The following is a 27034-nucleotide window of genomic DNA, read 5'->3' on the forward strand; positions in this document are numbered from 1 at the left end:
ACTGGCTTGTTGAGGGTATGGGTCACAGTGATAGGGGGCAATTGCAGATAGGATTAGACCTCAATGAAAGTGAGGGCTAGAGTTCTGACTTCTACATGGGGGTGTTGTAATGCAGAAAAGGACAAAAGGGATTTCCAAAGTCATATGATGGTTCTAAAGCACATACATGAACACTGATGTAAAGGGGATCGACTGGTATTTGGAGGGGTGGGAAGGTGGACAGATCATCACAAGGACAGCAACATAAAACAGAGCAGGAAGATTCAGTCTGCCACAGGGAGAGCCTGCAAATCACTTAGAACCTCAGATAGAAAGTCACTTCACAATAACTTCAGAGAATGGCTGTACTGCATGCAAAGCATGAGAGGTTAGTTATATGGCGCAAGGTTACAAACATTGATTTTGAGATGCTGTATGGGACAACTATAGCAATGATGCCTCTACTGATTAGGCAATGTCACCCATCTGCCTCAATTCTTCAGTTGCATGGAGGTCAGGAACTATCAAAGAATGTGTATCAAAGAAAGGATAACAAGTGATGACCTCAAGCAACTGTGAGCATACAGTGTGCCCACTAACTTCCTCTTTATCATGCAAGCTCAACAAGTCTTATAGTAGCAAGGAACTTAAAAGCAAAATCTGATGTTCCCAATCGGCAAGGGTATCCCACAGCGAGTTCTGGAAAGACAGTGCAGCTGTTACAACCTCATAGTGAAAAATAAGAACATGAGGACACAGGCTGTGGTGTGGAAGTGAGGATAAGGCCTTTCACTTGATGGTGGTTTACTGGCACAATTCTAATTCTGAAGGAGTACAGACACTTTGGCTATCCACCATGAAACTGCAGAAGGTCACATACCTCACAGCTCTGTACAATGGAGCTCCACTTAGAGACACAGCAGGTCACAGTCCACCAAGGAGGCACAGAGAAATGGTTCAACCCACAGTGTATAGGCTTCATGCAGTTATCTTCAACAATGCTGATGATGGTTAAAGATGTCCTGCTTCATTGTATAAGAGATCAGTTGCTGGAGAGGGGTTTTTGATAACAAAGACTGGGCAGAAATCCTATCCCAGTGACCGCCAAAACCTATAGCTGCCCTGAACTTTTAAAAGCTAGTGGCTCGTTTCTGGGAGCAACTGGGGACCTCCGTCGCATTTCCCATAAGTACACCCAAGTGGGGATCACTGATGTTATGTTCAGCAGAGCCCACTTCCTCTTCCTTTAATGTTTAAATAACCTTTACTATCACAGCCAAATTTGCTGCACCAGATAACTTGGGAGCTGCCACGACACACACATACTACAGTCCTCTGTGTCGCTGGTCTCATTCCAAGGTGACGGGGTTGCTGTGAGATATGGACTACACCCTCTAATCATAGCTCATGACACCTTAAACCCACAGACTTGCATACCCCTCCCACTACATCTAAGTACAGTCCTGAATTCCATTGCTGGGGTGGAGGGAGTGTGCACTTCAGTCAGGTATAAAAGACCATGGGGCGCCTAGAAAACCCAGGCCTGCTGGGTTAGTGGGTCCATGGTGAGCCTCAGTCAGCACATGAGTAGTCCTGCTCTTCCCTGGCCCTTTGTATCTTCTTCTTATATGAAGTGAAGAGCCCGATGTCTCCCACACTCCAAACAGCCCAGTCCTGCGCACATTTACCCTGCCACAATCAAGCAGTTAAGAACCGATTGGTGGGGGAGGCACATGAGATAATTGCCTTTATAAGTCTTGGCATAGATTGTAAGAGGAGGGAGCTTATGTTTGTTCGGCCACAGTTGGAGGGCCATGTGCGGTTCTGGTCACCACACCATAGGAATGATGTGTTTACAAGGGAGGAAAAGTAGAAGAGATTCACCAGGATGTTACCTGGGATGGAGCAATTTAGCTAAGAAGAGAGGCTGGATAGCCTCAGGTTGTTTCTTGAGAGCAGAGAAGACTGAAGGGGGACCTGATTGACAGTATATATGGGGTTGATAGAAAATAGCTATTCCCCTTAGTTGAAGGATAAATATCAAAGGAACATACTTTTAATGCGAAGGGGGACTTGCAGAAACACTTTTTCACCCAGAGGGTGGTGGAAGTCTGGAATGCACTGCCTGAGACAGTAGTTAAGATGGGAAACCTCACAACCTTTAAGAAGTGCAAGGAAATGAGCCAAGTGCTATATCGTCGGCCTAGTATACATTTAGAATAGCTTTATTGTTGGTGCAGACGCAACAGGCCAAGGGGCTTCTTCAGTACTGTAAGGTTCTATGAAAGAAAGAGGTTGACTATGTGGGAAGTGGATGGGAGAGCAGTTAGTGCAGCAGAAGTGGGGAGATGCCCTCCAGTGAGTGAACAGTAAGTACAAAGGGCAGGAAGTAGTTTGAAAGATGAGGTGGGTGAGAGCCTTCAATGGTCATGATGGATGTAATAATGAACTGCTATCCATCAGTTTTTGTGGAAGGATTGTGAATTGGAAGTGTTAGGGTCAGTGATGCCCCTGTGAATGTGAAGTAACATAGAGAAGATGGTGCTACATACCGGTACGGAGGGTAGGAGATCGCTGACCTTTTGGCAGGAGCACTGCTAGCCCTCACTGTTCATTCAGGACACAGCACTGATCTGTGCTGCCATCTCTATCAGAGCCGAGTCTTTTGCTGCAGTCAGCTGGAAAATAAACAGACCTTTCCACCAACCTGTCCACAAGTACCACAAGATTTTGCTCCGGGAAGCAGGCAGCAAGTCTGGCTTTCTTCTGCAACATCTGGGCAGAATTTAAAGCTGTGTACCATAGTAAGGGGGCAGTTCCCAGATGGCAGCATCTGAAATGGTGTGCAAGCAGACTTTAAATATGGTGCCAATGGTATGCGAATTATTAGCTCCAGGCATTTGCGAAAACTTCCATCTTACTAACCACGCAATCCATCAAGAAACACTCCCAACTCACTGCTTGTATAACTAATAATCCAATTCTCATTAACTGAGTTGCAATGATGATTTAATGGGAGATCAAGGACTTGCTACAGGCCATGATGGAGTTGACAACACAAAACTCACTAGTCACCACACGTCAACTGCAAAAAGGAAAATTCAGCCCTCAGTCCGTTAGGGCAAGGCAAATTTGGATGGTCACTCAACATTGATTAAAACGCTGGCTGACTGCATTGGAGGCCCACACTCATCCATGAAATAAATTGATTTGCCACTCACATACATAAAAGTTCAAAAGAATTTTAACTTTGTTATAGTGACACGCCCCAAGTGACAGACACTTGAGTATCCAACATCCCATCTTCTAGAAGGCGGTGTCAGTTCACATCGCAGAGATTTTTGTTAGTGTGATATACACAGCAATGGACAATAATGCACATCCTTGTCAGAACATCGAGGAAGTTGATGAGATACACAGAAAGTTGATGACCTCGGATTTCTACAGTTGTCTCCTGATAAATGCACTGGGATTCAGTGACTCCAGTCTGAATAAAGCACTTGAACGCATATTGTACAGGGTATATAAAGAGGTAGTAATTAGTTATGTAAGATGCAGAATGATTTCTTTACCAAATTGGAATTAGAATCTGCACATTCTAAAAATCGGAATTTGAATTCTAAATGTTTCCAGACATTCTTATTTGTTCAATGTGTGCATTTACCCATCAATAGTAGTGATTTATTTTTACCAATTACTTTACCATGACAAACATTTAAGTACCAAAATTAATTTGTGCTCAAAGTAAAATTCAAGTTACATTTGAAAGATGACTAAATGCTGCAGGGAATTTCAAGCTGCAAATACACCATCATTATGTTGGTTGCATCTTGAGAACAAAATAAAAATTTTAAATAGATAGATCAGCATTGGGGCAACACTCTGTAAAATAATTAGTTACCCAGAGACATGCTTCTATTTTTCTAAAATATTTATTAATTCTGGGTTAGGAAATTATTCTTTAATTAAACCAGGGGGAATTCCACCCACAAATGCAATGCAACATTAAATGAAATCTCTAAAATTCTGGAGCATAAGCTATCATCGTCTATTTTTCCATGGTAGTTAAACAGTAGCCACTCATTACGAAACTTATTACTGATTCATTTCATTGAAATGAATACAACTCCATCAGTTTAGATTCAGTCAGATGCATCTGATTCAGTGGAAGGAAAGGACCAATAAAATCTTAAAATAACATTTTTTTTTGATTATTTATTCTGGATATGAATTTTCGACATTCTAGAAAATGCACCATCTCCCCACTAAGTTAATATGACATCTTTCATGAGCATGCTGCAAAGGAAGTACAAGAGGATGTTCCACATTAACTCCACTGTTACACTTCCCATTCCTTCCTATAGACAGTGCCTAGCCTGTAGTTGGCAGGATTTCTTTTTCCATTCACACAGATGGCACTTCCAGATCTGAAATTTGCCGATTGAAAAATCAGTTTTGTATATTGTCTCTCCATCCTTGAGCGCTTCAGCTTTCTACCCTAATAACCTCAAAACAGTTTCCTCTGTTTGCAACTGCACTTACTCATTTTGACTCTTCACAAATGCCATTCAGAGACACCGGCAAAACTTCTCAGCAAAAAAAAACCAAATCAGTATAGAAACCAAAGTTCTGCAGATTGCAGCTGGCATTCCTTTGTCTACTCAGCCCTCGAAAGTCACAAAATTGTGTAAATTGAGTGGGCATTACAATATCATACTTGATATTAATAACTTGGATAAAAGAAATTAACAGAAATTACTTATTAATAATAGTAATATAACAACTTCGTGAGTTGGTTAGCTCAGTTGGCAGGAAGACACATTTGTGACACAGAGTAATGACAACAGCATGGGCTCAATTCCCTCCCCAGCTGAGGTCAACATGAAGGTGCCTTCTTCTTGACCTCTCCCCTCACCTGAGACATATTGACCCTTAGGTTAAACCACCTCTGGTCACCTCAGAAGCAGCCTATGGTCTTGTACCTCTGCCTCAATCTTTTTAAATAAAGAAAGGACAAAATACACCTCTTAAAGCCATAGTATTGTCACAGGTGATGCCGTGGTAATTTCACAGATCCAGAAGCCCATATGATTGCTCTGTGGATAGGTGGAACATAAATTCATTTAATAAATCTGGAATATAAAGCTAGCCTCAGTGATCATGCCATGAAACCATCAATTATTACTGCAAAACACCCAGTTTCTTCACTAATGCCCTTCAGGGAAGTAAATCTATCATTCTTACCTCATCTGGCAGAAAGCTGACTTCATACCCACAGCCACATGCTGGACTCTTAACTGGAAAAAACTAGCAAGGTATTCAATTCAAGGCAATTAGGGCTAGAAAACAATTGCTGCCTTTACCAGCAACATTGATATCCCCCGAATAAAGTAAAAGAAAAAAATATAATCCCTCTCTTAAATGGGTGATTATAATCTTGATTATTAATGTTAAATAGCAGTCTTTGTTCCTTATTTCACTTTTAGGAAGATTGAAATTAGAACTTAGTAGAACTCTGTACACATTAAATGCCAAAACAAATCTGTGTTTTGAACATTCACTTTCCAAAGGCTGTTGCTGACATGAATACAAGTATTTATGAAGGATTAATACACTACAGGGTTGACTATACATTTCTACAACCAACTTTAGTCAGGTTGCATCCACAAAATACTTCTCAGAATGTACAAGAGTAGGTGACATCTGTTCTGAAGAAGGGTTACATGACTGAAAACAATAACTCTGTTTTCTCTCTACAGAAGCTTGCAGGCTTGGTGAGTTTCTCCAGCAATTTCCATTTTTGTGAGTAAGCAGTTGTTTGGGACAGAAATGCCATCTTGACCTGGCAAAATCATGTGATATCTACCATGGTTTAGCCATCTCTCTAGCAGTCCAATAAAGTCCGAGAATGCAGACCAGACTAAATGGTTGTATGGTGTGGACTAATCCGTCAGAATCTTCAGCTGATATTGCTCCAGTCGCTATCTATACTTACTTTTGCACCTCTTTCTAGCATACAGTTGTGTGCAGAATGATTTGACTTCATATAGTGAGAACACTGCTTTCCCAGTGCTAGACCTTTCTTTTCTTTGCGTGACGTCCTTCACAATATTTGTATCCTGCAATTGTTCTGTCCTATGAACCTGGAGTATCTATCAACATAATGCAAGAACTGGTGTGTTTTGCTCTAGCTAATGACCTACAACTTCAGTGCCTCTGCACATATTAATTCCTTTCCTGAAAGTAATTTTCTTTTCTGTCAGAAGACAAGCTCTCACTGCAGGATTATTTATGCCTTGTACAATCCTGCATTAAATTACATTGTCTTTTACTTGCACAAATCTACAGGATTCTGAGAGCTCAGTTAATAAAGCCACATAATGATCAATGGGTTCTTCACTTTTCACCTTGAACCCTCATATTGAACACATGCTGTTCGTAAGTTATGTCCACTTGGGTTTCCAAATGTCTGCAGTTTGTTCCTTCTGTTTTTCACAGAAATTTAGAGTGGAATGCACTTTTAAACAGTCTCTGTCCAATGATGAGTGAAGCTACACAGTTTTTTAAGCAAATCTGTCACCATTTTGTAATTTTGACATTTCATGTGGAAAAATGGTCAGTTCTGCTTTGTATCAGCTTTCACTCTGGCTGGAGTTGGGACAGGAAATTTTGTAGCCATTTACACTAACCCAGTATTTCAGGTAAGGCTCAGTTCCAAACTCTTTTTCAGGTGCCTGTAGCAGTTTTTGCTGCTCTGAACATTCCTTTGTCTTTCTGTCAGCAACTGTGTTTTTTTTCCCCCAGCTCTTCAATACTCAACAATCGAAATGAAGGTCAGAAGAAATTTGGCTTCTCCATGCCAGTTATAATAGGGATTTTACTACAATTTGCAAAGGCAAAATCTTCACTACTACAGATGCAAATAACAGTTGCTGGCAAATGAAGCTGGATGAAAGCAACAGCTTTCAAAACTATATTCTGGACACCCTTCCTAAGGTGTAGATGTTTGCACAATCTGTTTGACATATTCACAGGTGCATAGGAACATTAACACAACATGAGATAGTTAATGATCTTCCCACAGTAGAAGCATCAGTGGATGATCAGCTAGTTTATGGGTACAGATAGACAACAGAAGAAGCCATTGCTGACCACAGTCAAAATTAAGCACAACTGCAAGATAGCCATGGTGCAGAGTGAACCTGAAGAATGAAAAGTTTAAACTAACATTGCCTGAAGTCAAGTACATAACCCATGGACAGACAAGAAAAGGTCTTTGCCCAAATCCCTAAGCAGTGATCAGTAGATGTAAAATCAATGCAATGAATTTTTGAATTAGTCAACTATTGAACAAAACTGTTGCCAATTTGTTGCCGGAGTGTGAACCATTATACTTACTCACAGTGAGATGCAGCCGCACTGGAGCATAGAGCAAAAGCAGCGCTAGTAAAATCGAACAAGGAATAAGGGCAATGCCAGTGCTGAAATACTATGTGGAAAATAATGAAGTCACCCTGCAGTGTGACGCAAGTAAGACAGAAATTGGAGCAACCCTAATGGAGCAAGGACAATGGCTTGCATTTGGATGCAGGGTGTTAACACAAATAGCACAATGCTACTCTCAGATAGAGAAAGCATGCCTGGCTATTGTCTTCAGTTGTGAACATTTTCATCAATATCTTTTTGGAAAGAAAAACAAACAATCAGTACTCTCTGAACATAAACCACTTCAAAGCTTTTTCTCTGAAGCCACTCCTAGGTGCTTTGCTGTGGATTCAAAGAACATTACTCTGGTCACAGAGATACCACTTTGACATGAAGTTCAAGCGAGAAAATCTGATGTACATCTCAAATATGCAGCCGAGAGCAGCACTCCATAAAAAGAAATTAGAAGATGTGTTAACTGGGTCTTAACCCTTCTAGATCCAATGACAAGCAGCAGCTCTGGAAGTCCCCGACCCATCAGACAGAGTGAAAGCACTTTGCTCAAAACGAGAGAATTATACAAGACACTACAAAGCAAGTTTTGCCAGAACAGTGATAAAAGAATGGTCGGAAAATATAAGGACACACCTATTAATTTAAGAGCCTATTGAGCATACAGAGGTGAACTGACAGCACAAGATGGCTTGCAGTACAAAGAAAACAGGGTTACCTTACCTTAGGAATTGACAGGAGAGATGTTAAAGTGCATCATGCAGCCCACCAAGCAAATCTGAGGAAGACAAGAGATGTGCGCTACAGCTCAAAAATATGCAGCAAAATCGAGGACACATCAGCAGGGCAGTGACTGTAATAAGTACCAAGCTAAGCAAGCTAGACTGCCTCTAATGACACGTGGCAACCCAAGAAGACAGAGGGCAGATGAAGTTAGGAATAGATCTTTTTACTCTCACAGGAACTGATCATTTTGTCACCACAAACTACCATCTGACAATTGGGAGGCAGATCGCTAACTTCAATGTCCACCAGTGAGATTGTTGCATACTCGAAAGTACATTTCAGCCATTACTGAGACAGCATTCCTGACATTGTGATACAGCCACAACTGCCTTCAGTTCATGTTTGAAAAATTGAACTGCTGTACAAATGATTGGGAAATCAACAGCACACACCATCCCCACACTATCCCCAGTCAAAGGAAAGGCTAAAGCAGCAAGAAAATCATCAAAGAGATTGTATAAATTGACAAATCCAACACCGATGTAAGGAAGGCAATTCTAGAGTGGAGAAACACATTTACTGATGGCATGGAGCATCATTCCATCGAAAAACTAATGTCATACCATACTCTTCCATAAGCAAACACCCACTGAAGCCAGAAGTAGTAACAACAGCTGTGACAAAATCATGATGAAATGGCACAAAGTCAAATTTCATTTTGATAAGACCGCCAAGTCATTGCCAAAAATAAACATGACCCAGAGGTACAAATCTTCAATGGTCTCAGGAACAGTCAGTTCAAGTAGCAACTTGGGACCTGTGTACAGCTGTTGTCACCTCGATCATACCCAATGGAGGTGAATGCAACCGCAGGCACATCCACTGAACTGAAAAAGCTGTTCCTCAGCAGTAGGCAAGTGATGCAAACATGTAAATCAAGAAGATGTCAACTCATCGATTGCACTCTACAGATCAACCATGTATCCCAGAGGTTCAGAGGAAGCCAACAACAGAAATAGAACAACAACAACAACATGTACCATAGCAACAACAAACAACAAATGAACAACACTGTCAAGGAAGGGTCATCTCCTGGGTGAATGATTACAACAGTATGCATTCAATTAAAGACCTGCAATATATCATGTGTATGGACCGCATACACTTAGACTGATGAGAATAACAAACCACCAATGTATGGGAACAGTTGTTTGTGTATTGGGTAACTCAAAACATACATAATAACATGTGCAATTTACTTCTGAGGAGGAGTCCAAAACATTAATTCTGATTTCTCTGCACAGATGCTGCCAGACCAGCAGAGCTTTCCCAGCAATTTCTGTTTTTGTTTCTGATTTCCAACATTTTTGTTTTATTTTTAATATGTGCAATTCTTTTTGTTTACCTTTTCATTTGAAAAAGGGGATGATCTAGGACAGAAATACAATTTGGTCCAATATGCTTTTTAGCTTGCCACAGTCATGTAATCGCTAGCATTAGTCACAAACACTGGTAACTGCCAACTCTCAAACTTAATAAAGTCAGAGTACATACCACAGTTGTGAATAAGGAACAGGATCAGTGAACCCAAAATAGGCACAAACACTGGGCACTGGAATTTTAAAAATCTCACATCCTATCACAGTTAATAACAAAAGTCAACTGCAGATGCTAGAAAATCAGAATGATAATAATAGAAAATGCTGCAAATACTGGTGGGTCTGGCAGCATTCGTGGAGAGAGAAACAAGGTTAACATCCCAGAGTGCTAATTCTTCATTACTTCTGATGAAAGGTCACTGAACATTAACTCTGCTTTCTTTCCAATTCAGTTGCTTCTGGTTTATGATTGTATTGTGCTGGGTACTCGGTGGAAGGGGGAGGGTATAAGTTGTGGGTCATCCAATAGAGAAGGAAGCAGCCCCCTCCATCAGTGCAAACATGGGTGCAGTCCATGTTACCACCTTCTTGCCGAGGGATGTTTCACCATGGTGATCTCAGTCTCAAAAATAAAATCCATGAAATGTGTATAAATTCTCTCTTTAATTAGGCTACTGAATCGTTTTTGCCAATCATAAACTTTGCCAAATAAAATAAGTGCATATTGAATCTTGTCACATTCAGTCAATGTAGCACTTAATAAATCACTTCATAGCATTTGACTCATCTGAAATGGAAATGCACTCATCGAAGATGCAGTTTGCAATTAAAATTAAAATGACCTAAATTTACTTCCTGCAGCGTTCCAATTTTGCACAACATTTAGGGTGTATCTTGAAGACACCATTATGCAGCAACTGATTAGCTCTACATCTCGTTTTAATAACAGCGTTAGTCAAAAACATCATACAATCACAGAAGCACTAATGGTGCAGAAGGTGGCTATTCAGCCCATCGTGTCTGCAGCAGCTCTTCAAATCAGCATCATTACTTAGTGCCAATCTCATGCTCTGTCTCCACCCAACACCACCACCCCCCCCATACCTTTGCACATTATTTCTATCCAGGTAATCATCTAATACCCACACATTTTTAAACACTACGAATAAGATTTGGGATTAGAGCAGTTGTGCTCTGTGCCCATATCAAACACATCTGTGACTTACCCAGAGTACAGTGTGGAATTTTTTCTGCAAACATTTATACTTTCAGAAACTGATCACCAGATCTACTCAGAAGAGTACAACGAGAAGTCAAATCCCTAAAATCTGCTTAAACCAACTCAGGTAGCACGCAAGATGAAAATTTGCTAAGCTAATCATGTTATTTTAAAACTAGAATTTTTATGTAATAGGGGACATGGGTATCACTGACTGGCCAGCATTCATTGCCCATCACTAGGTGGCGGTGAGCTGTCTTCTTGAACAGCTGTAGTCCATTTACAGTGGGTTGACTCGCAATGCCCCTAGGGAGGAATTTCCAGAATTTTTACCCAGCAACAATGAAGGAGTGGGGATACGTTTCCAAGTCAGGATGATGAGTGGTTTGGAGGGCAAGTTGTAAGGTCCCCTTGTCCTTCTGGATGGAAGTGGTCATAGGTTTGGAAATTAGAATATATTTTAGTACTTTACAGAATGCTATAAACAAGTATTTTTTTTAAATGTTCTGATTGATCTTGAAGAAACAAACTGGAATTTTCCGAAGTTTAACATTGCAGAAATATTGGTCTAATGGGGCTTATTTTGTCCATACTTTAACCCACATATTGTCAATTTTATTTGAGCTTCAAATTGACAACAGTACTCACAATGACAATCCACATTGTTCATTCTTAATTTGGACAAACCTGTACAAATTCATAAACAGCTTCAGTGCAAGAAAGATAAACCTTGCAGCCGGAAGTGTTTGAACATGCTTGTCGTAACTAATTCTTGTCCCTGTGGTACTTATAAACACAACACACTTAAATCCACAATTCTACAATAAATGTTAAGCTTGCTTTAATAAGTGATTCATTTATGCAATAACTAACACAAAAAAGAACATTATCACCATCAAGTTCAGCACATAAAGAATAATTTTAACAACAAAGCCAAGACTGATAAAGAAGTTAGAAAGTAATTAGTGGCTACACACTTTGAAGTGAGTATGATTGTAGCATGCAAACCAGAAGCTTCAGTGATGGTGCTAACAAAAGCTGAATATTTAATTAGCTTCAGTACAAGTGCAGTAATTTCTTTCAGAACTAAAACAAAGTCCTTAAAAAGTTGCATTTAAACAAAAACTAGTAGATTTCCTTTACTAATAACATAACAACTCTTCGGTACAATTCTCTTTTACAGAATGTGGCAGACACCTGGTATGCTGTCCATGAGGCCATTCATTCATAGTGTATACATGAAATAATGGCTGCTGGCAGGCTATTTGACAACGGTGCACATTATTGCTAATCTCCATTCAGTTCTCACTTCACAACAAGACATGCACTTTCCAGCACAGAATACGAGAAAGCACTTTGGAATATGATCCTGAGCTGTTCTTTACACTTGCTAGCTTAGGTAATGGTCATGTGGCAAGAAACAAAAGAACATTCAGTACTTGTGGAATTGAGTCCTGAAAGCCATCAACACCTCTAAGGGATGAAACCAAGTTTAATTTCATAGAATCATGTCCAAATAAGTCCATCCTTTCCTCATTAGACACAAGTCAAAGATAAATTATTGTTTCTAAACATGGAACTCAGGTTCTAGGAATGTGGGATTGTTAGTGGCTCAGTGGTTTGCACTGTTGCCTCACAGTGCCAGGCACCAGGATTCATTTCCAGCCTTGGGTGATTGTGTGGAGTTTGCACATTCTCCACGTGTTTGCATGGGTTTCGACAGGGTACTCTGGTTTCCTCCAAAGATGTATAGGTTATGCGGATTGGCTATGCTAAATCGTCTGTAATGACTGTGCAGGCTAGGTGTATTAGCCATAGGAAATGCAAGGTTATGGTGATAAGGTTGAGGACTGGGTCTGGGCGTTTCAGAGGGCTGGCACAGACTTTGAGGGGGTGAATAGCCGCTTTCTATGATTCTATGAAATTAAACTTGTTTTCATCCCTGTTTGCGTTGGACATATTAGGCTTGCATCCATTAAAGTTTAGAAAAGCAAGGCAACTCGATTGGAACATACAAGGTCCGTTGGTTCTTAACGGGGTAGATGTGGAGAAATGTTTCCTCTTATGGGAGAACTAGGGAGTCATCATTTTAAAAGTCAGGGGTTTCTCATTTAAAACACTCATGAAGTGAATTTTGTTTTCTCAAAGGGTCATAAGTGTCTGGACCTCTCTTCCTGAAAAGGCGGCAGAAGCAAAAGGTCAAATATTTTTAAGACTGAGGTAGGTAGATTTTTGTGAAACAAAAGAGTGAGAGGTTATCAGGTAGGCAGGAATGCAGATTTCAAGTTACAACAAGACCAATAACCTGTTGAATAGTGGAGCAGGCTCGAGGGACTGAATGGCCTACTCCTGGTCCTTGTTTGGATCTTTGTATGTACTAGACTTAATAATTTGCATCAAGACTGAAAACTAGTGCAGCACAAGCTCCATCAGTAAGAATCTGGTCATTTATCTTGGGTATCTGTTGGATTTTTCAGTGCAGTGCATACAGAACATGGAATGGCAGTACTTGATGCTGATTTGATGCAGCATTCAACAGCACAGGCTGGAATTTTAAAGTCCTTCTTCTGCAAGTAATCAGGCTTTACTTAAATCCATACAGAATATCACTTCCTGTAAAAGTGATTGTCTATTTAATCGATTTGAAGGAGCCTAGATAGACTGTCGTTGAGGCTCAAATTCACTCGAGTCAAATCTACTTTTCAAAATGAAATATTCTACAGTAACTTATTTTTTTTAAATGACATCAAGTTTGAGGGTTGAGTATTTACAGTATACGATGAATCAGAGACACAAATAGCTTAGTTTTAATTAAAAGTTTACAGTATAAAAAATGGATGTGATTAAAGAGACTCAATTCAATGTGGTTTGAACTGACAAATTCAATCTAACATTTTGCTGCCCCACTGTTTTCCCTCAACTTACCTGAAGATATTGACTCATATCGGATAGAATTTCATGGACATTGGCAAATGTTAGGCACGCAAATTGTGCATTCTTCAAACAAGAAATGCTGGCAAGCTACTCGACAGTAGTGGAGTTTACACAAGCATATCTTCTGGTGAAATCAGTGATTGTTTCGGTCTCATGTGGTGTTATGTACTGCCATTTTCAGTTACAAAGCGCCAGTGAGATTCACTTTGACATCATGCGATGATACCAAGTGGTTGATAATGATTAGCCAGCCTGTTCTACATTTTTATCCAATTACATTTCCACCCAGTCAAAGGGAGTAATGTAGAATGAGGTAATGATTCACTCTTGTCCATTTTACCGCTTAATGATGAATTTACTTCCATTATATCTGACAACATTTCTCCTACTGGAATTCATGATCAGCTTCTCCCCTGTTTCAGACCAGCTCATTTTTTTTTGTCTGTAAGATTTAGGTAATCTAAATTTGGGGAGGTCTGAATGCTGGGTGGTCCAAACTCAAAGCCGAAGGAATTTGAATCTTCAGGCAAAATACTGTCAATTAACACTTTACTGCACCAAATAAATATTGACAAAGAAGCATTGTCAGTACTCTTCACGTTCAGCCTTTTCCTTCACCAGAAAAGTATAAATCTTTTCTGAACAGAGAGATTTTCTGGTTTAGTAAGTATCCCCAGGTAATGATAAACATGGGCATCCAAAAGTCAAAAGGTAAGTGATACAGGTTATTATAATCTATTGCTTTGAGAAATACTCTGTGTAATTTCACAAATGGACGGCCAAGTTTCAAAACAGAAAACAAATGCTTGATGTCTGTTGTGAAAGAACAGACTGCCAGAAAAATCTGACTTTTGAAAGAATATCCAAGAACAAACACATTTAGCAAAGCTTCTCTTCACCGCGCATCTTCCATCTAATTTAAATGTCAGCTGGCTCGATCAAAATTATTCAAAACCTGACCAAATTAATGACCTGTGTATGAAAGGAATAATGTTCAAGCATATCTTCCTTTCTTATTTCATCATTTTGAGACAATTTTTGGATTCACAGATATTGGAGTCAAACCCTGTAGGCCCTAATGGAGGCTGCGACATCCCATTCACAGATTTTCCAGGTGAATGTGTATCAGCATCTAATACCTCTAGTGTTAGTAAAGAAAAACACATCTTCCATTTGATCAATGGCAATATCTTTTACAGTGAATAACACTGGTGACCAATTGTGTATCACTGTACTCCTGAAACTCACTCCACTAAATTAAGAAAACTAGCATTCAATCATATCACATTTCAAGATCAAACTAATTTTGCCAAAAGGATGCAGTGGAATAAGGCAAAAGCCACTAAAGACTTAAACCAGTTTCTCAAAGTGCTCAATAGTAGTTAAGGATGTGAAGAGATCAGTTGGCAAGGTAGTGCCACTTTCCATCTCAGGAGGTCAAAACAAAAGAGAGTAAAGAAATAAATAACTGGACAATCTCGCCACACAATAGGTTGGTGTCATGTCCAGCAGGAGGTTTTCAACCAGCAGAAGCTCAGACACTCTGGGAATCTCTGACACACACAGTGAATTCAGGAATTAGGCACTAGATCTGTCAGCATTCAACAGTTCCATTAGATCAACAACTCAGATAGAGTTCCTTGCAGATTTTTTTAATGTATATCGGCATTCATTTCAGTTTCCAACATTCGTCTTTTTCTCTCTTTTAGCTCTTTCAAACGCCTCTCAATACCTAGCTCCAGGCAGTACGTCACTGACACAGCAGTTTGATATCTTAAATGCTGTTCCCAGGCCCAAAATGTAAATAAATGGATTCTTTTATGTACCCTTTTGGTGCATGATAATAGCAGAATACAGAAACTCAAAATTGTTGCTTCACAGCAAAAGGTGTCTATTAATATTCCTGATTCTTGGGAAGATTCAGGACATCCGACAATGATGCGGGAGTTTCGGGACAAGTGGGAGGGGGGTGGTCCTTGGCATTATAAATGATAAAAGCACTACTATAGAGACAGTCAGAAAATAAAGCATGAAGATTCCACTTTCAACAGCCAACTGTTGTATGGAAATGTGAAGATGAATGGGGCACACCCTTTTGATGAAAACTGGTATTGTTGTGTGTGAATGAGCTGTGAAATAAAGCAATATGACAATTCATACCTGTCCATGCTTTTTCACTGTTTACTTGGTCATTAGTTAGAGAAATTAAACAACCGCATGTTCAGATGACATGTACCTGGGCCCGGAATATTTTGCTGCACCCAGGACGGTGATTTTTGTCAGAGCAAATACAGGGCAGTGAGAATCAACTCCTACATAAATGCAAAAGCAAAATTTACTACAGATGCTGGAAATCTGAAAATAAAACAGAAAAAAAACGGCAAATATTCTGGCAGGCAGCATATGAGGACAGAAACATAATTAATATTTCAGGTTGATGACCTTTCGTCAGAAAAGTATGAGATATCAAGACTGCTTTCTGAAGTGAATCCAAGATGCCATCTGTCACAGCACTAATATGAAGCACATCTCAATACCACACAGCAGAACTTGTAGAAGTGGTGATGTCCATCTCCTCAGTGACAGAAAGCTAAACTGGAACAAAAACAACTTGGGGAATGAATTGATAATACCTTACAAACATAAAAGCAATGGTAAAACAGAGGGGGAGAAAACGAATGGCATTAACCAATATAACTGGACATACTCAACTCTGATGGGAGGACTAAATCACAATTGTATCTTCCTTCTTTTTCCCCAAAATGGACCCTAATCATTGTACAAAAGATCAAAGGCTGAAATCGAAAACTTAGGGCCTGTCACTAATTTATTTCGTTTAGACAATGTCTGCAAGCAGTAAATAAGATGATCAACTGGAACTTCAACTATCAACGTCCAGTTTCACAACGATTCAACGGCTTAAGTAAATGGCTAAGATATAGCTGAGGCTAAATATTAGATAAGGAAGATATTCAAATGTAAATGTGGTTGATGTTTACATTAAAATTGAAAAGGTAACAGAATGGTGAGCAGCATTCAACAGCAGAGGCTGGAGTTCTAAAGTCCTTCTTCTGCAAGTAATCAGGCTTTACTTAAATCCATACAGAATATCACTTCCTGTAAAAGTGATTGTCTATTTAATGTATTTAACATTAGCATATTCTAGGTCAGGAATGATAGAAGTCAGAATAAAGAGGTTGAGGTGTCTCTGTTTGGGGAGTAGTGGCCCTCAATGCTAGCGATGGAAGCTTGACTTCCAGTTACAGATGAAACTGAAATCGCTAAATGGAAGCCCGATACTGGGATCTCGATTTAAATAACAGCTGTCTTCAATTACACAGCATCAGTGTTTGACTCTCACTGCTCAGCAATATATCATGACAATCTGGGGAGACCATCAAAACTTTGAGGATTCAGAGAAGTGCCAGTTGTAGCAAGGCACTATTTAGCTGATATGCAAATGATTCAACCATGTCAAGCATCAATTGATATCAGCATATCTTGATGGAATAAAAGCAGATGAGATTTGGACATAATAGCCCTTGATCCTCTCAAGGAAAGCAGTAATGTTGCTCCAGAGTTTTACTGAAAAGAAACACAGCTCAATGCATGTAGAACAGATAGAGGAGTGACTCCGATGGCAACTCAGACTACAATATACGTGTTAATATCCCACTGTTTTGTTGCTGTAATGCAACAATTTATCAAAACTTTTCACTGAATAGCTGTACAGCATCACGTAGTGGGAGATTAACAGCAGCAGTAAGGCCCACATCAGAACTAATGTCATAGATAAAAAGAAAGAATTGGTTCCAGAATCAGAATTTACGGAGGTATGTAGAAAATTTGCATGATCTCACAAGTAGTCATCTTCAGATTACTCCTAATACCAGCTTCCCCATCTAGTTGCCCTTGAGAAGGTGGTGGTGAGCTGTGAGTCGACCCACAATGCCCTTAGGGAGGGAATTCCAGGATATTGACTCAGCGACAGTGAAGGAATGGCGATATATTTCCAAGTCAGGATGGTGAGTGGCTTGGAAGGGACTTTGAAGGTGGTGATGTTCCTATGTATCTGTTGCCCTTCCAGTTGGAAGCGGTTGTAGGTTTGGAAGGTGCTGTCTGAGGACCTTTGGCAAATTTTGGCAGTTCATCTTGTAGATTGGACATCCTGATGCTACTGAATTAAGCAGGAGGGAGCACTTCAGATTTTTGGGATAGGTGGGGAATCATTTTGGAGCCTGTACAGGTTGGACAAGTGATAGCCACTCAGAACCCAGATATTTCTATTGGTGCTGTTGAAGAGGTTTAAACAAGCTAGACAGTGTGTGAGAACAGTAAGCAACAGTTGGGAAAAATAATAAATGTGAAGAATATTTAGAAAGAGATAGTATTACAAGAGGAAATGGATGAGTTCAGCATAAACTTGAAAGTGATATAGTACATGAGAGTGTAATGCTTGTATAGCTCGTAGAGGTCACGAGGAGGCTACAAAACAAAGGTTAAAACATAAGTAAAGCACAGGTGCAAGCCCTCCAGCCCACCAAGCCTCCAGCAATTTATAATTCTTACTTAAACCTGCGAAGGATTGCCCATACACAATTTGTATCCCCCTGTTTGCCTCCCATTCATGTGTCTATCAAGATTTGCCTTAAATGTTGCTAACATGCCTGCCTCCACCTCCACTGGCAGTGCGTTCCAGCCATCCACTGCCTTCTGTGTGAGACATCTTCCCCTCACTTCTCCCCTGAACATTTCCCTTCTCACCTTGAACCTGTGTCCTCTTGAGGTTGACCGTTCCATCCTGGACTATCAACCCTATCTATGCCTCTCATAATTTTGTAGACCTCTATCACGTCACCCCTCAGCCTCCGTCTTTCCAGTGAAAACGATCCGAGTTTATCCAACCTCTCCTCATAACTAAAACCCTCTAGATTGGACAACATCCTGGTAAACCTTCTCTGCACCCTCTCCAAAGCATCCAAGTAAGTCTGGTAGCTTAACAACAAGAACTGCATGTAACTTTCACTGACTTGTTCTCTTAATTGCCATCTGGCCCTTGAAAGCTACTTGGTTCAAAAGCAACTAGGCCTGAGCTACAAATGCTGGCCTCACCACATACCCTCATCTCGTGAAAGGATAAAGTTAAATAAACCCATCCTACCATCAACAATTTACACACATAGATATCTACGTCACTCTGCTTCGTCTGCACTTTTACAATTGTAATCTTTATTTTATACTGTCTTTCTCTATGTTTTTCCTATAAAACTAAATCTCTTCATACTTCTCTGTATTAAATTTCATCTGCCACTTGATTGCCCATTCCTCCAACCTGCCTATGTATTTCATGCATTCACATGTTATAACCTGTGGCTTTATCACTGGCAGGTGGAGCAGGTAAGTTACAGGGTATTCTCATGGAAGTGGGCACCATCGCCAGTCCAATGAGCTTATGGAACATCACTTGAGTGAAGGCAATTGCATTGCCTCACTCAGGGCATGTTCTGAGGAACTCTTGGTCAGGCCACAGCAAAACCTCAAAACAAAGCCAAGTCGCGGCCAAACAGTTAAAATTTCCTTCATGATCCGGGCCAACAGGCAATTGTAGTTACTGGCAGTACAAAAGTAAAGAACCAGCCTATGTCCTTGGACTCAGAGGGGGAGGGAGGTCGTGACTGTAACAAAGTCAGCCCAATAGACCTCATAGAATGAGTTCTGAGGAAGGGTCACTGGACCCGAAACGTTAACTCTGTTTTTTCCTTCACAGATGCTGCCAGATCTGCTGAGTTTTTCTAGCAACTTCTATTTTTGTCCCTGTTTAGAGAATGAGTTCCCTGTTTGGGGCTGTAACTTGGTCCCATCAGGGAGCCCTGGGTTACAGATAATTAGTGTCAGACATCCTGTTCATTCGGAGAGCTGGTTCTGAGGGAGCTGGATAAGTGTCAAGGACTCTCTATATGTAAATAAAGGGTAACGTGATGATGGCCTCTGTGGAATTATTTCATATACTATCCTCCTCACAGTTAACAATATGTCAGAGCTTTGTATTTGTTAATAATTTTGAAAGATTGAACAAAGTTGACAGGAGATTTGACAGAGCTGTTTTTTCAAAATTTTGCGGAGTCTGGACAGAGTAGATGAGCAGAATTTGTTCCAATTAGTGGAAGGAATAAGAACCAAAGGATACAGGTTTAAGGTGACTGGCAAAAGAATCAATGTCAACATGAAGATAGATTAGGATTGCATTGCCTGAGAATATAATGCAGATAGGATTAATTGAAGCTTTCAACAACTAATTGAGCATTATCTGAAAACAGTAAAATATATAGATTGACAAGGAAAAGTCAGGAGAGTGGCACAAGGTAAATTGCTCAGAGACCCAGCGATGACACAATGGACCAAACAGCCTGTTTCCAGCTATAACTATTTTATGATATTCCAATTCAATGCAAAGGTCAATGATCAGACAACAGCAACATTTATCACATCAATATGCATAGTATTAGCATGTGTGCTCCAGCCATTAGTGTTTAATCTCATAGAACGATCTTGCAGGTTTTTACAGCACACAGATTCCCTTACACTCTGGAAGATCGTGCTCAGCACATGCTCAAACAAGCCAGGCCATCCAGGGAGAGAGGAGACAGAGCTCTGGGCACTGGAACTGAAAAATACACCCTTACCTCGACTGAAACGACGCTATTCACAATTTGCCTGCACAGTGATGAATAATTTCTGATCCCTAAACTTTATCTTCACTGATTTGTTCTAAAAATAATCTGCTCAAATGATACAAGCTCAAACACGAGAGGAATGGATAAGTAGATTTAAGCAGGTCATTTAACTCGGGCTGCAATAAAGTAACCAGGCGACATGAATACAAAATTAGCAAGCCTAAAGCAAGGCAAAAGATTAAAATGCTCCCCACTCTCCTGAGTAGTGGCTAAATGGGAAATACTGCCAACAAAAGAAATTAATGGTATGCTGATGAGTCCAGCAAAACAAAGCTCAGCTGGATATATCTGTTTAAGAATGGGGTGGAAGTATCAAAACAAAGATACGCTCAGGTCATTGAATATTTTTTGCCTTGCTGGATCCGCAGAGGTGTTTTCTGAAGAAGGATAATCAGTTAATTTCTTTAAAATTTGAAAGCATTAGAATTCTGAATTAAATTGAATAATCTCAAGCAAGTGTCTTACATTTACAACATTAACCCATCATTTTCATGATTTTTCCACAATGTTTGGTTGGTTCAACTCTGTATTTCCCCTTTTTATTTACAGGCTTCACTTTTCAGGTTTATGAAAGCCAGTTACAGAATCGCTTAGGGAGCCATTAGCTCAGTTAGATAGTTGGCCAGTGTGTGGTTCAGATTAATGCCAACTGTGAGGGTTCAAAACCTGCTGCAACTGAGTTTGACTTGGGTCCCTGCCAATGGTAAATGATAGGTCAGGATGAAGTGCCAACAGACAACGTAAGGTAGATTAGCCATGCTAAACTACCCCCAGCGCCCAGGGAGGTGCAGGTTAGGTGGATTAGCCAGGGGAAATGCAGGATTACAGAGGTGGGGGGGTAGGCAGTCTGGGTGGGATGCTGTTTGGAGCATCAGTGTGGTCTCAATGGGCTGCGTGGCCTGTTCCTACACTCTTAGCATTCTATAATTCAAATGAGCAAAGACCCTCCTTCAGCTGGATGGATGGATGGAACCGCCTATATCTATCTGTGAAAATAATGGTGAGGTTAGGACAGGGTGTCACAATTTAAAAATAACGGTCCTGGTATTCCGACCGCCAGACAGTCGATGGAGTAGCGTAGGTTGAAGATGCATACTGAAATCATATGAAATTGCCGGCAGGGGAAGTGTCCAAGAAATGGAATCTTCCAGCAGGCAGGTGCCCTGCATCTGGAATACTCCAAAAATCTTCCCCTAAAGTTGGAGATTTTGGATGATATCGATTCACTTAAGCTTAAAACTTACCCAGGAAAAGTGACAGGATTTAAAACCTAAACTCTAATCCCTGGCAACCTATTAAACTAACCCTCCAGCTTAGAAGAGTTTATGAGAATGAGGGGGTAGATCTAATAGAAACCTATAAAATTCCAACAGCACTAGACAGGTTGGATGCAGCAACTTCTGGGGAAGTCTGGAACCAGAGGTCATAGTTTAAGGATATGGTTCAATCTTTTGGGACCAACATGAGGAGGAATTTCTTCACCCAGAGAGGGTGAGCCTATGGAAGTCACCACCACAGAAAGTAGTTGAGGCCAAAATATTAATGTTTTGAGAAGAAAATAAATATCACTCTTGTGGCTAAAGGAATCAAGGGGGAAAGGGCTTAGAGTATTGAGTTCGATGATCAACCATCATCATAATCAGAGGCACAGCAGGCTTGAAGGACTGAATGGCCTACTCCTGCTCCTATCTTCTACATTTCTGTGTTACATTCCTCCCTTCCCACAAACTAGGACATGCCCGGACCACCCATGAGCAACATCCCACCCATCGCCCCAAACCTGCTCCCTGAACTGAAAACATCACAAAACAAGCCCCCAATTCCTCCAATGGACCCAACCTATTCAACCTGATGTGACCTGATTCTGACCCTGGACCCACCCCACACAACCCCCCCCCCAACCCAATTCCTGATCTACCTTGGCTTACCTGGAACCCAACTCACCTCTCTCACATGGTACCTGACCCCCTCACTTGACATCCTTATCCTTTCAAAACGGCTGTCAAAGTGTCTGTCAGACATTTAAACGATAACCAGGCTTCTCAAAGTGAGGGCCAGGGCCCTACTTGGGACCACCAGCTGATGCCAAGTACTGAGACAGCAATGGGCATTGTAGAATGCCAAACAAATTATAACAGCTGTGCTCTTAATCTAACAGGCCCTTCCTCTCACAACGAACCGACCCATTCTTGTGGATCGTTTCCAGGGGTTGCAATAACTGTCCTGCCTTGATATGGGATCACAGTGGGGAAAGGCTAGAGTAGCCTCACAAGACCGTAAGATATAGGAGCAAAAGTAGGCCATTCAGATCAATAAATCTGCTCCATTATACATGGCTAATCGCATAATTCTCGACTCTACCTTTTTGCCTTTTCCTTTAACCTTTGGTTCCCTTGCTGCTTAAAAATCTATTGACTTCAGCCTTGAATATCAAATGATTCAATCTCTACAATCCTCTGTGATAAAGAATTCCAAAGATTCACAAACCTCAGAGGAGAAATTCTTCCCCATCTCCGTCTGACATGTACAACGCCTTATTCTGCGATTATGTCCTTTGGGCCCAGACTCCCCCACAAAGGGAAACAGCCTTTTTGCAATGACTCTGTGAAGTATCCTGAAAATCTCGTAACAGAAAACAGGACCAGGAATAGGCCATTTGGTCCGTTGAGCCTGTTCAGTCATTCAATATGATGAGTATCCACTTTCACCCAATGTATATTTCAGTAAGGTTGCCTCTCATTCTACTAAATTCCAATGTATACAGGTCCAAACAACTCAAACTCTGCCCATAAGAGAGTGCCTCCACACCTAATATCAGCACAAGAAACCTTCTCTGCGTAGCCTACAATGCAGTCTTCAATAAAAGGGCCAAAAAAAACTGTTCACAGTATTCCAGCTGTGATCTGACTAGTACCTTGTATAAATTTAGCAAACCCTCCCAGCTTTTATATTCTAGTCCCTTTGAAATGAATACTACCGCTTCACTTGCCTTCCCTGTTAAATGCTGGATTTGGTTGCTGGCTTTTTGTGATTTATGGCAAGGACTCACAATTCTCTCTGTTCTATAGCTTTCTGAGACCTTTCTTCAATTAAATATTTCTAAGTTCTTTTATTCTTCCTGCCAAAGTACATACCTCACATTACCCCAACATTATATTCCATCTGCCACTCATTTAACTTGCCCACATTCTTCTGCAGACTCTTTGTGTTATCCTTAGTGCTTGCCCTTCCCAATTATTTTTGTATCATCCACAAACTTGGCCACAGCACATTCACATTCTTTATCCAACTCATCAATACATATTATAAATAATTGCGGCCCCAAGCAAGGATCCCTGTGACACTTCACTAGTTCCAAGTTGCCATCCCAAACATGCCTTCTTTATCCTAATTCTTTGTCATTTATTAGTTATCCAATCACCTATCCATGTTAATATACTAACTCCAATAACATGGGCTCTTACCTCATTAAGTAGCCTAATATGTGGCACCTTAACAAATGCCTCCTGAAAATCCAAATATATTACATCCACTGCTTCCCCACTATCTACTCTACTTGTTACCACCTCAAAGATTTCTCGCCAAATGATCAGGCATGATTTTCCCTATATGCTGATCCTGCTTGATCATATTATGTATTTCTAGATGCTCTGCTATTGCATCCTTTGAACAAACTATAACTAATGTGAGAATTAAGTCCCCATGACAGATGTGTCAAAGACCAAACTTAGGGTGAAGAACAAGTGGTTGAGAGGAGATCTGAGAAAGATTTTTTTCACCCAAGAAGGTGGTAGAAATAGGAGCGTGCTCCCTGGGAGGGTAATGGAGGCCGGTACTCATCGCATCAGAAGAGGAGGCTACTTTCCAGGTATTTCTAGCACGGAAATAATCTAAAGGTAAATGAGTTTTTGTGATCCAGTCAGGAACTGAACTACGTTTCTGACCACAATTGGAATATTTGGCCTAAAGATTTTTCATTTAAGACAGACAGGGACAGATTTTCTTTATTCCCTTCTGATGTTCATGAGTCTATGTAACTCTTCTCCCCAGACAGCCGCGAAGGTAAATATTTTTCAGGCAGAAGTAGGTAGGTTCTTGACTTAGAAAGGAATTAAAGATCATTGCAGGTTGGTGGAAATATGGAGCTAAAGGTCAAAATCAGATCAGCCACAATGGTTGAGCAGCATGAGAGTCTGAAAGCACCTGCTCCTAATTTTTTGTTTGTAACGCAAGTATCTACTATTAGCTCAGTTAGCTGTGATAGCTGGTCTGCAAAGCAGAGTGACATCAGCAGCGTGGGTTCAATACTTACATTGGCTGAGATCACCATGAAAGTCCCACCTTGTCAACTTCTCCCCTCGCCTGAGGCGTCTTGACCCTCTGGTTAAACCGCAACTGGTTATCTCTCTCTGATGAGTAAGCAGCCTTATGGGCTGGTCAAACTATGGTGACTTCACCCTTACTCCAAGAACAGATGTGTTAAATATGGACTTCCAGAAATTGCCTGCACCATTCTATAGGTAGGTTTATGAAAACAGCATCTCAGCGCTTGGCTTGATTCAAATGGCACAAAGTTTCTGCACTCAGACATTTTTTTTTATTTGGTCGTGGGATGAGGGTGTCCCTGGCTAGGCCAGCATTTATTGTCCATCCCTAATTGCCCGGAGGACTTTTAAGAGTCAACCACATTGCTATGGGTCTGGCGTCATGTGTCAGCCAGACGAGGTAAGGATGGCAGTTTCCTTCCCTAAGGGACATTAGTGAACGAGATCAGTTTTTCCAACAACTGACAATGGATTCATGGGCATCATTAGGTTCCCAATTCCAGATATTTATTGAGTTCAAATTACACCATCTGCCGTGACGGGATTTGAACCTGGGTCCCCAGAATGTTAGCTAGGTCTCTGGATTAACAGTGCAGCAATAATAACGCTAGGCCATCGCCTCACGATTAGAGACAAGCTAAACTCATTACACAAATTTAAGTCGAGACTTCATATGCAAGTTCCAAGTTAACAATATGATAACTGCTAATTACTACTAACCAACTTCTCTAGCACTGAAAATTAATGATTACATGCACAGAGTTGCATTCTTTCAAGCTTTAATTGTTGTTAAAGTTTTTAAAAGTGTTATGTTTAAAATTCACTTTTCCTTTTTATTCCCATTATTTCCAGTAATCTTTCTGCATTTGATTTAATGAAGAATTCACCAACTGTAATTTATACTTCCTGATCAGTCCTTCTATCGTTAATCATATTGGCGAATTGTAAAATTAGGAAGTTATATGGTGTTTACCTCTTTAATTAGATGCTAGATGTCTGGTTTCCCTCGCTGTGATCCTTTCAGCTTGCATTTTCAGCAACTTGACACACTAACAATTCTTAAACCAAAATGTGTGAGGTTCAGGCTAACTACTGGCAGATGCTGTGAAAATTATAGCTTATCTTGTTTAATTGCTCAAGATTGGAGAGAAAACTCAAAACATTACACGCTTTATTACTGATGTTTGAGTGCTTTGCTGAGGAAGTGGTGCAGGTTGGATACAGACCATACTGACTAAATGGTAATCCAAGAAGTGACAGCACCAGCGATTTATGGAAGCACTGCCCCAATCTGCACCCATGTTGTCAAAGGAAACTTGTGTACAGAGGCATCTGACACTAAATTGGATGTAGGTTGTAATATATACTCTTCTGAAGTCGGCAAGTTCAAATAACCACATAGTGGAAACTTAAGTGAAGTGTGGTTCAGGAACAAAATGAGGAAGCAAGGATCAGTGCTTCAGTGTTCCTTCAATTTGCTCCATTGCATGCTCACATGATGGGAAATAGGCAGAGGAAAATCAGGTGTACACAGTCGATTTTACAACATAGCATGTATTGGAAATAACCTCACACAATGGACAGTGTATCCTCAATCAGCAGCATGCAATTTAATTTGTTGCAAAAAAGCTTGACACTCAAATCCCTTTCTGCTCACCCCAAATGTCCTGACCTACAACAGAAGTGAACTACCTTCTCGAGGGACAGATATACAATAGCAAATTTCTTTATGTACTTATTCCTCTCCAAATCTTTAGAAATATAAAATGACAGTAATTCCCTTGCTAATAATGTCAATATGCATGGTTTTAACTGAATGTTAGTAATTTCCCACCTCCAGCATTTCCAGGACTATGCACCACAAAACAGAATTGTTAACAAAGTTAGAACCCAAAGAATGAGAGAGGGGCATGGATAAAAGATTGGCTCAGTGATGGGAAACAGAATATTCATGAATTGTGTTTTATCAGACTGATGGAAAACATGCAGTAGGCATTTAGAAAAAGGCATCTGTACATCATTTACTGGTTGGTTGGGTGCCGTCGCGTGACCTCTACCTTTGCTGTGATTTCCTTTTACTTCGTTTTGTGAAAGCCACTGAGCATATTACTCAAGACATGATTGTCAGAAGCGTGAGGCTGAGATTGAGTGAATTTTCAGAATTCATGGGAGGCAGCTATGGTACAAGAAAGAAAGAATTTCTTAAAATGTAGTCTGCAACTGTGAAGTACAGGGGTAGTCAGAACTACAGTGAACATTCCACAGTTGCAGGGAGTGAAAATGAAAGGTAATAAGAGACAG

General features: G+C 40.4%; 1 protein-coding gene across 11 annotated transcripts in view; it reads right to left on the minus strand.

Moving 5' to 3' along the window:
- The window catches only part of LOC125456915 (LIM domain-binding protein 2), a 263846-nt gene that overhangs the window by 157516 nt on the left and 79296 nt on the right, over positions 1–27034 (minus strand). Inside the window, exon 1 of one of the 11 annotated variants that reach the window (XM_059646774.1) lies at positions 20358–20451. The exons of the other annotated variants lie outside the window; for them this stretch is intronic. The gene's annotated coding sequence lies outside the window, so the exon portion shown is untranslated. Of the gene's footprint in view, positions 1–20357; positions 20452–27034 lie in introns of those variants that run through there. 11 annotated transcript variants of the gene reach the window in all.

The sequence above is a fragment of the Stegostoma tigrinum genome, chromosome 1, assembly GCF_030684315.1.
Source record: "Stegostoma tigrinum isolate sSteTig4 chromosome 1, sSteTig4.hap1, whole genome shotgun sequence".
Taxonomy (NCBI): Eukaryota; Metazoa; Chordata; class Chondrichthyes; order Orectolobiformes; family Stegostomatidae; genus Stegostoma; species Stegostoma tigrinum.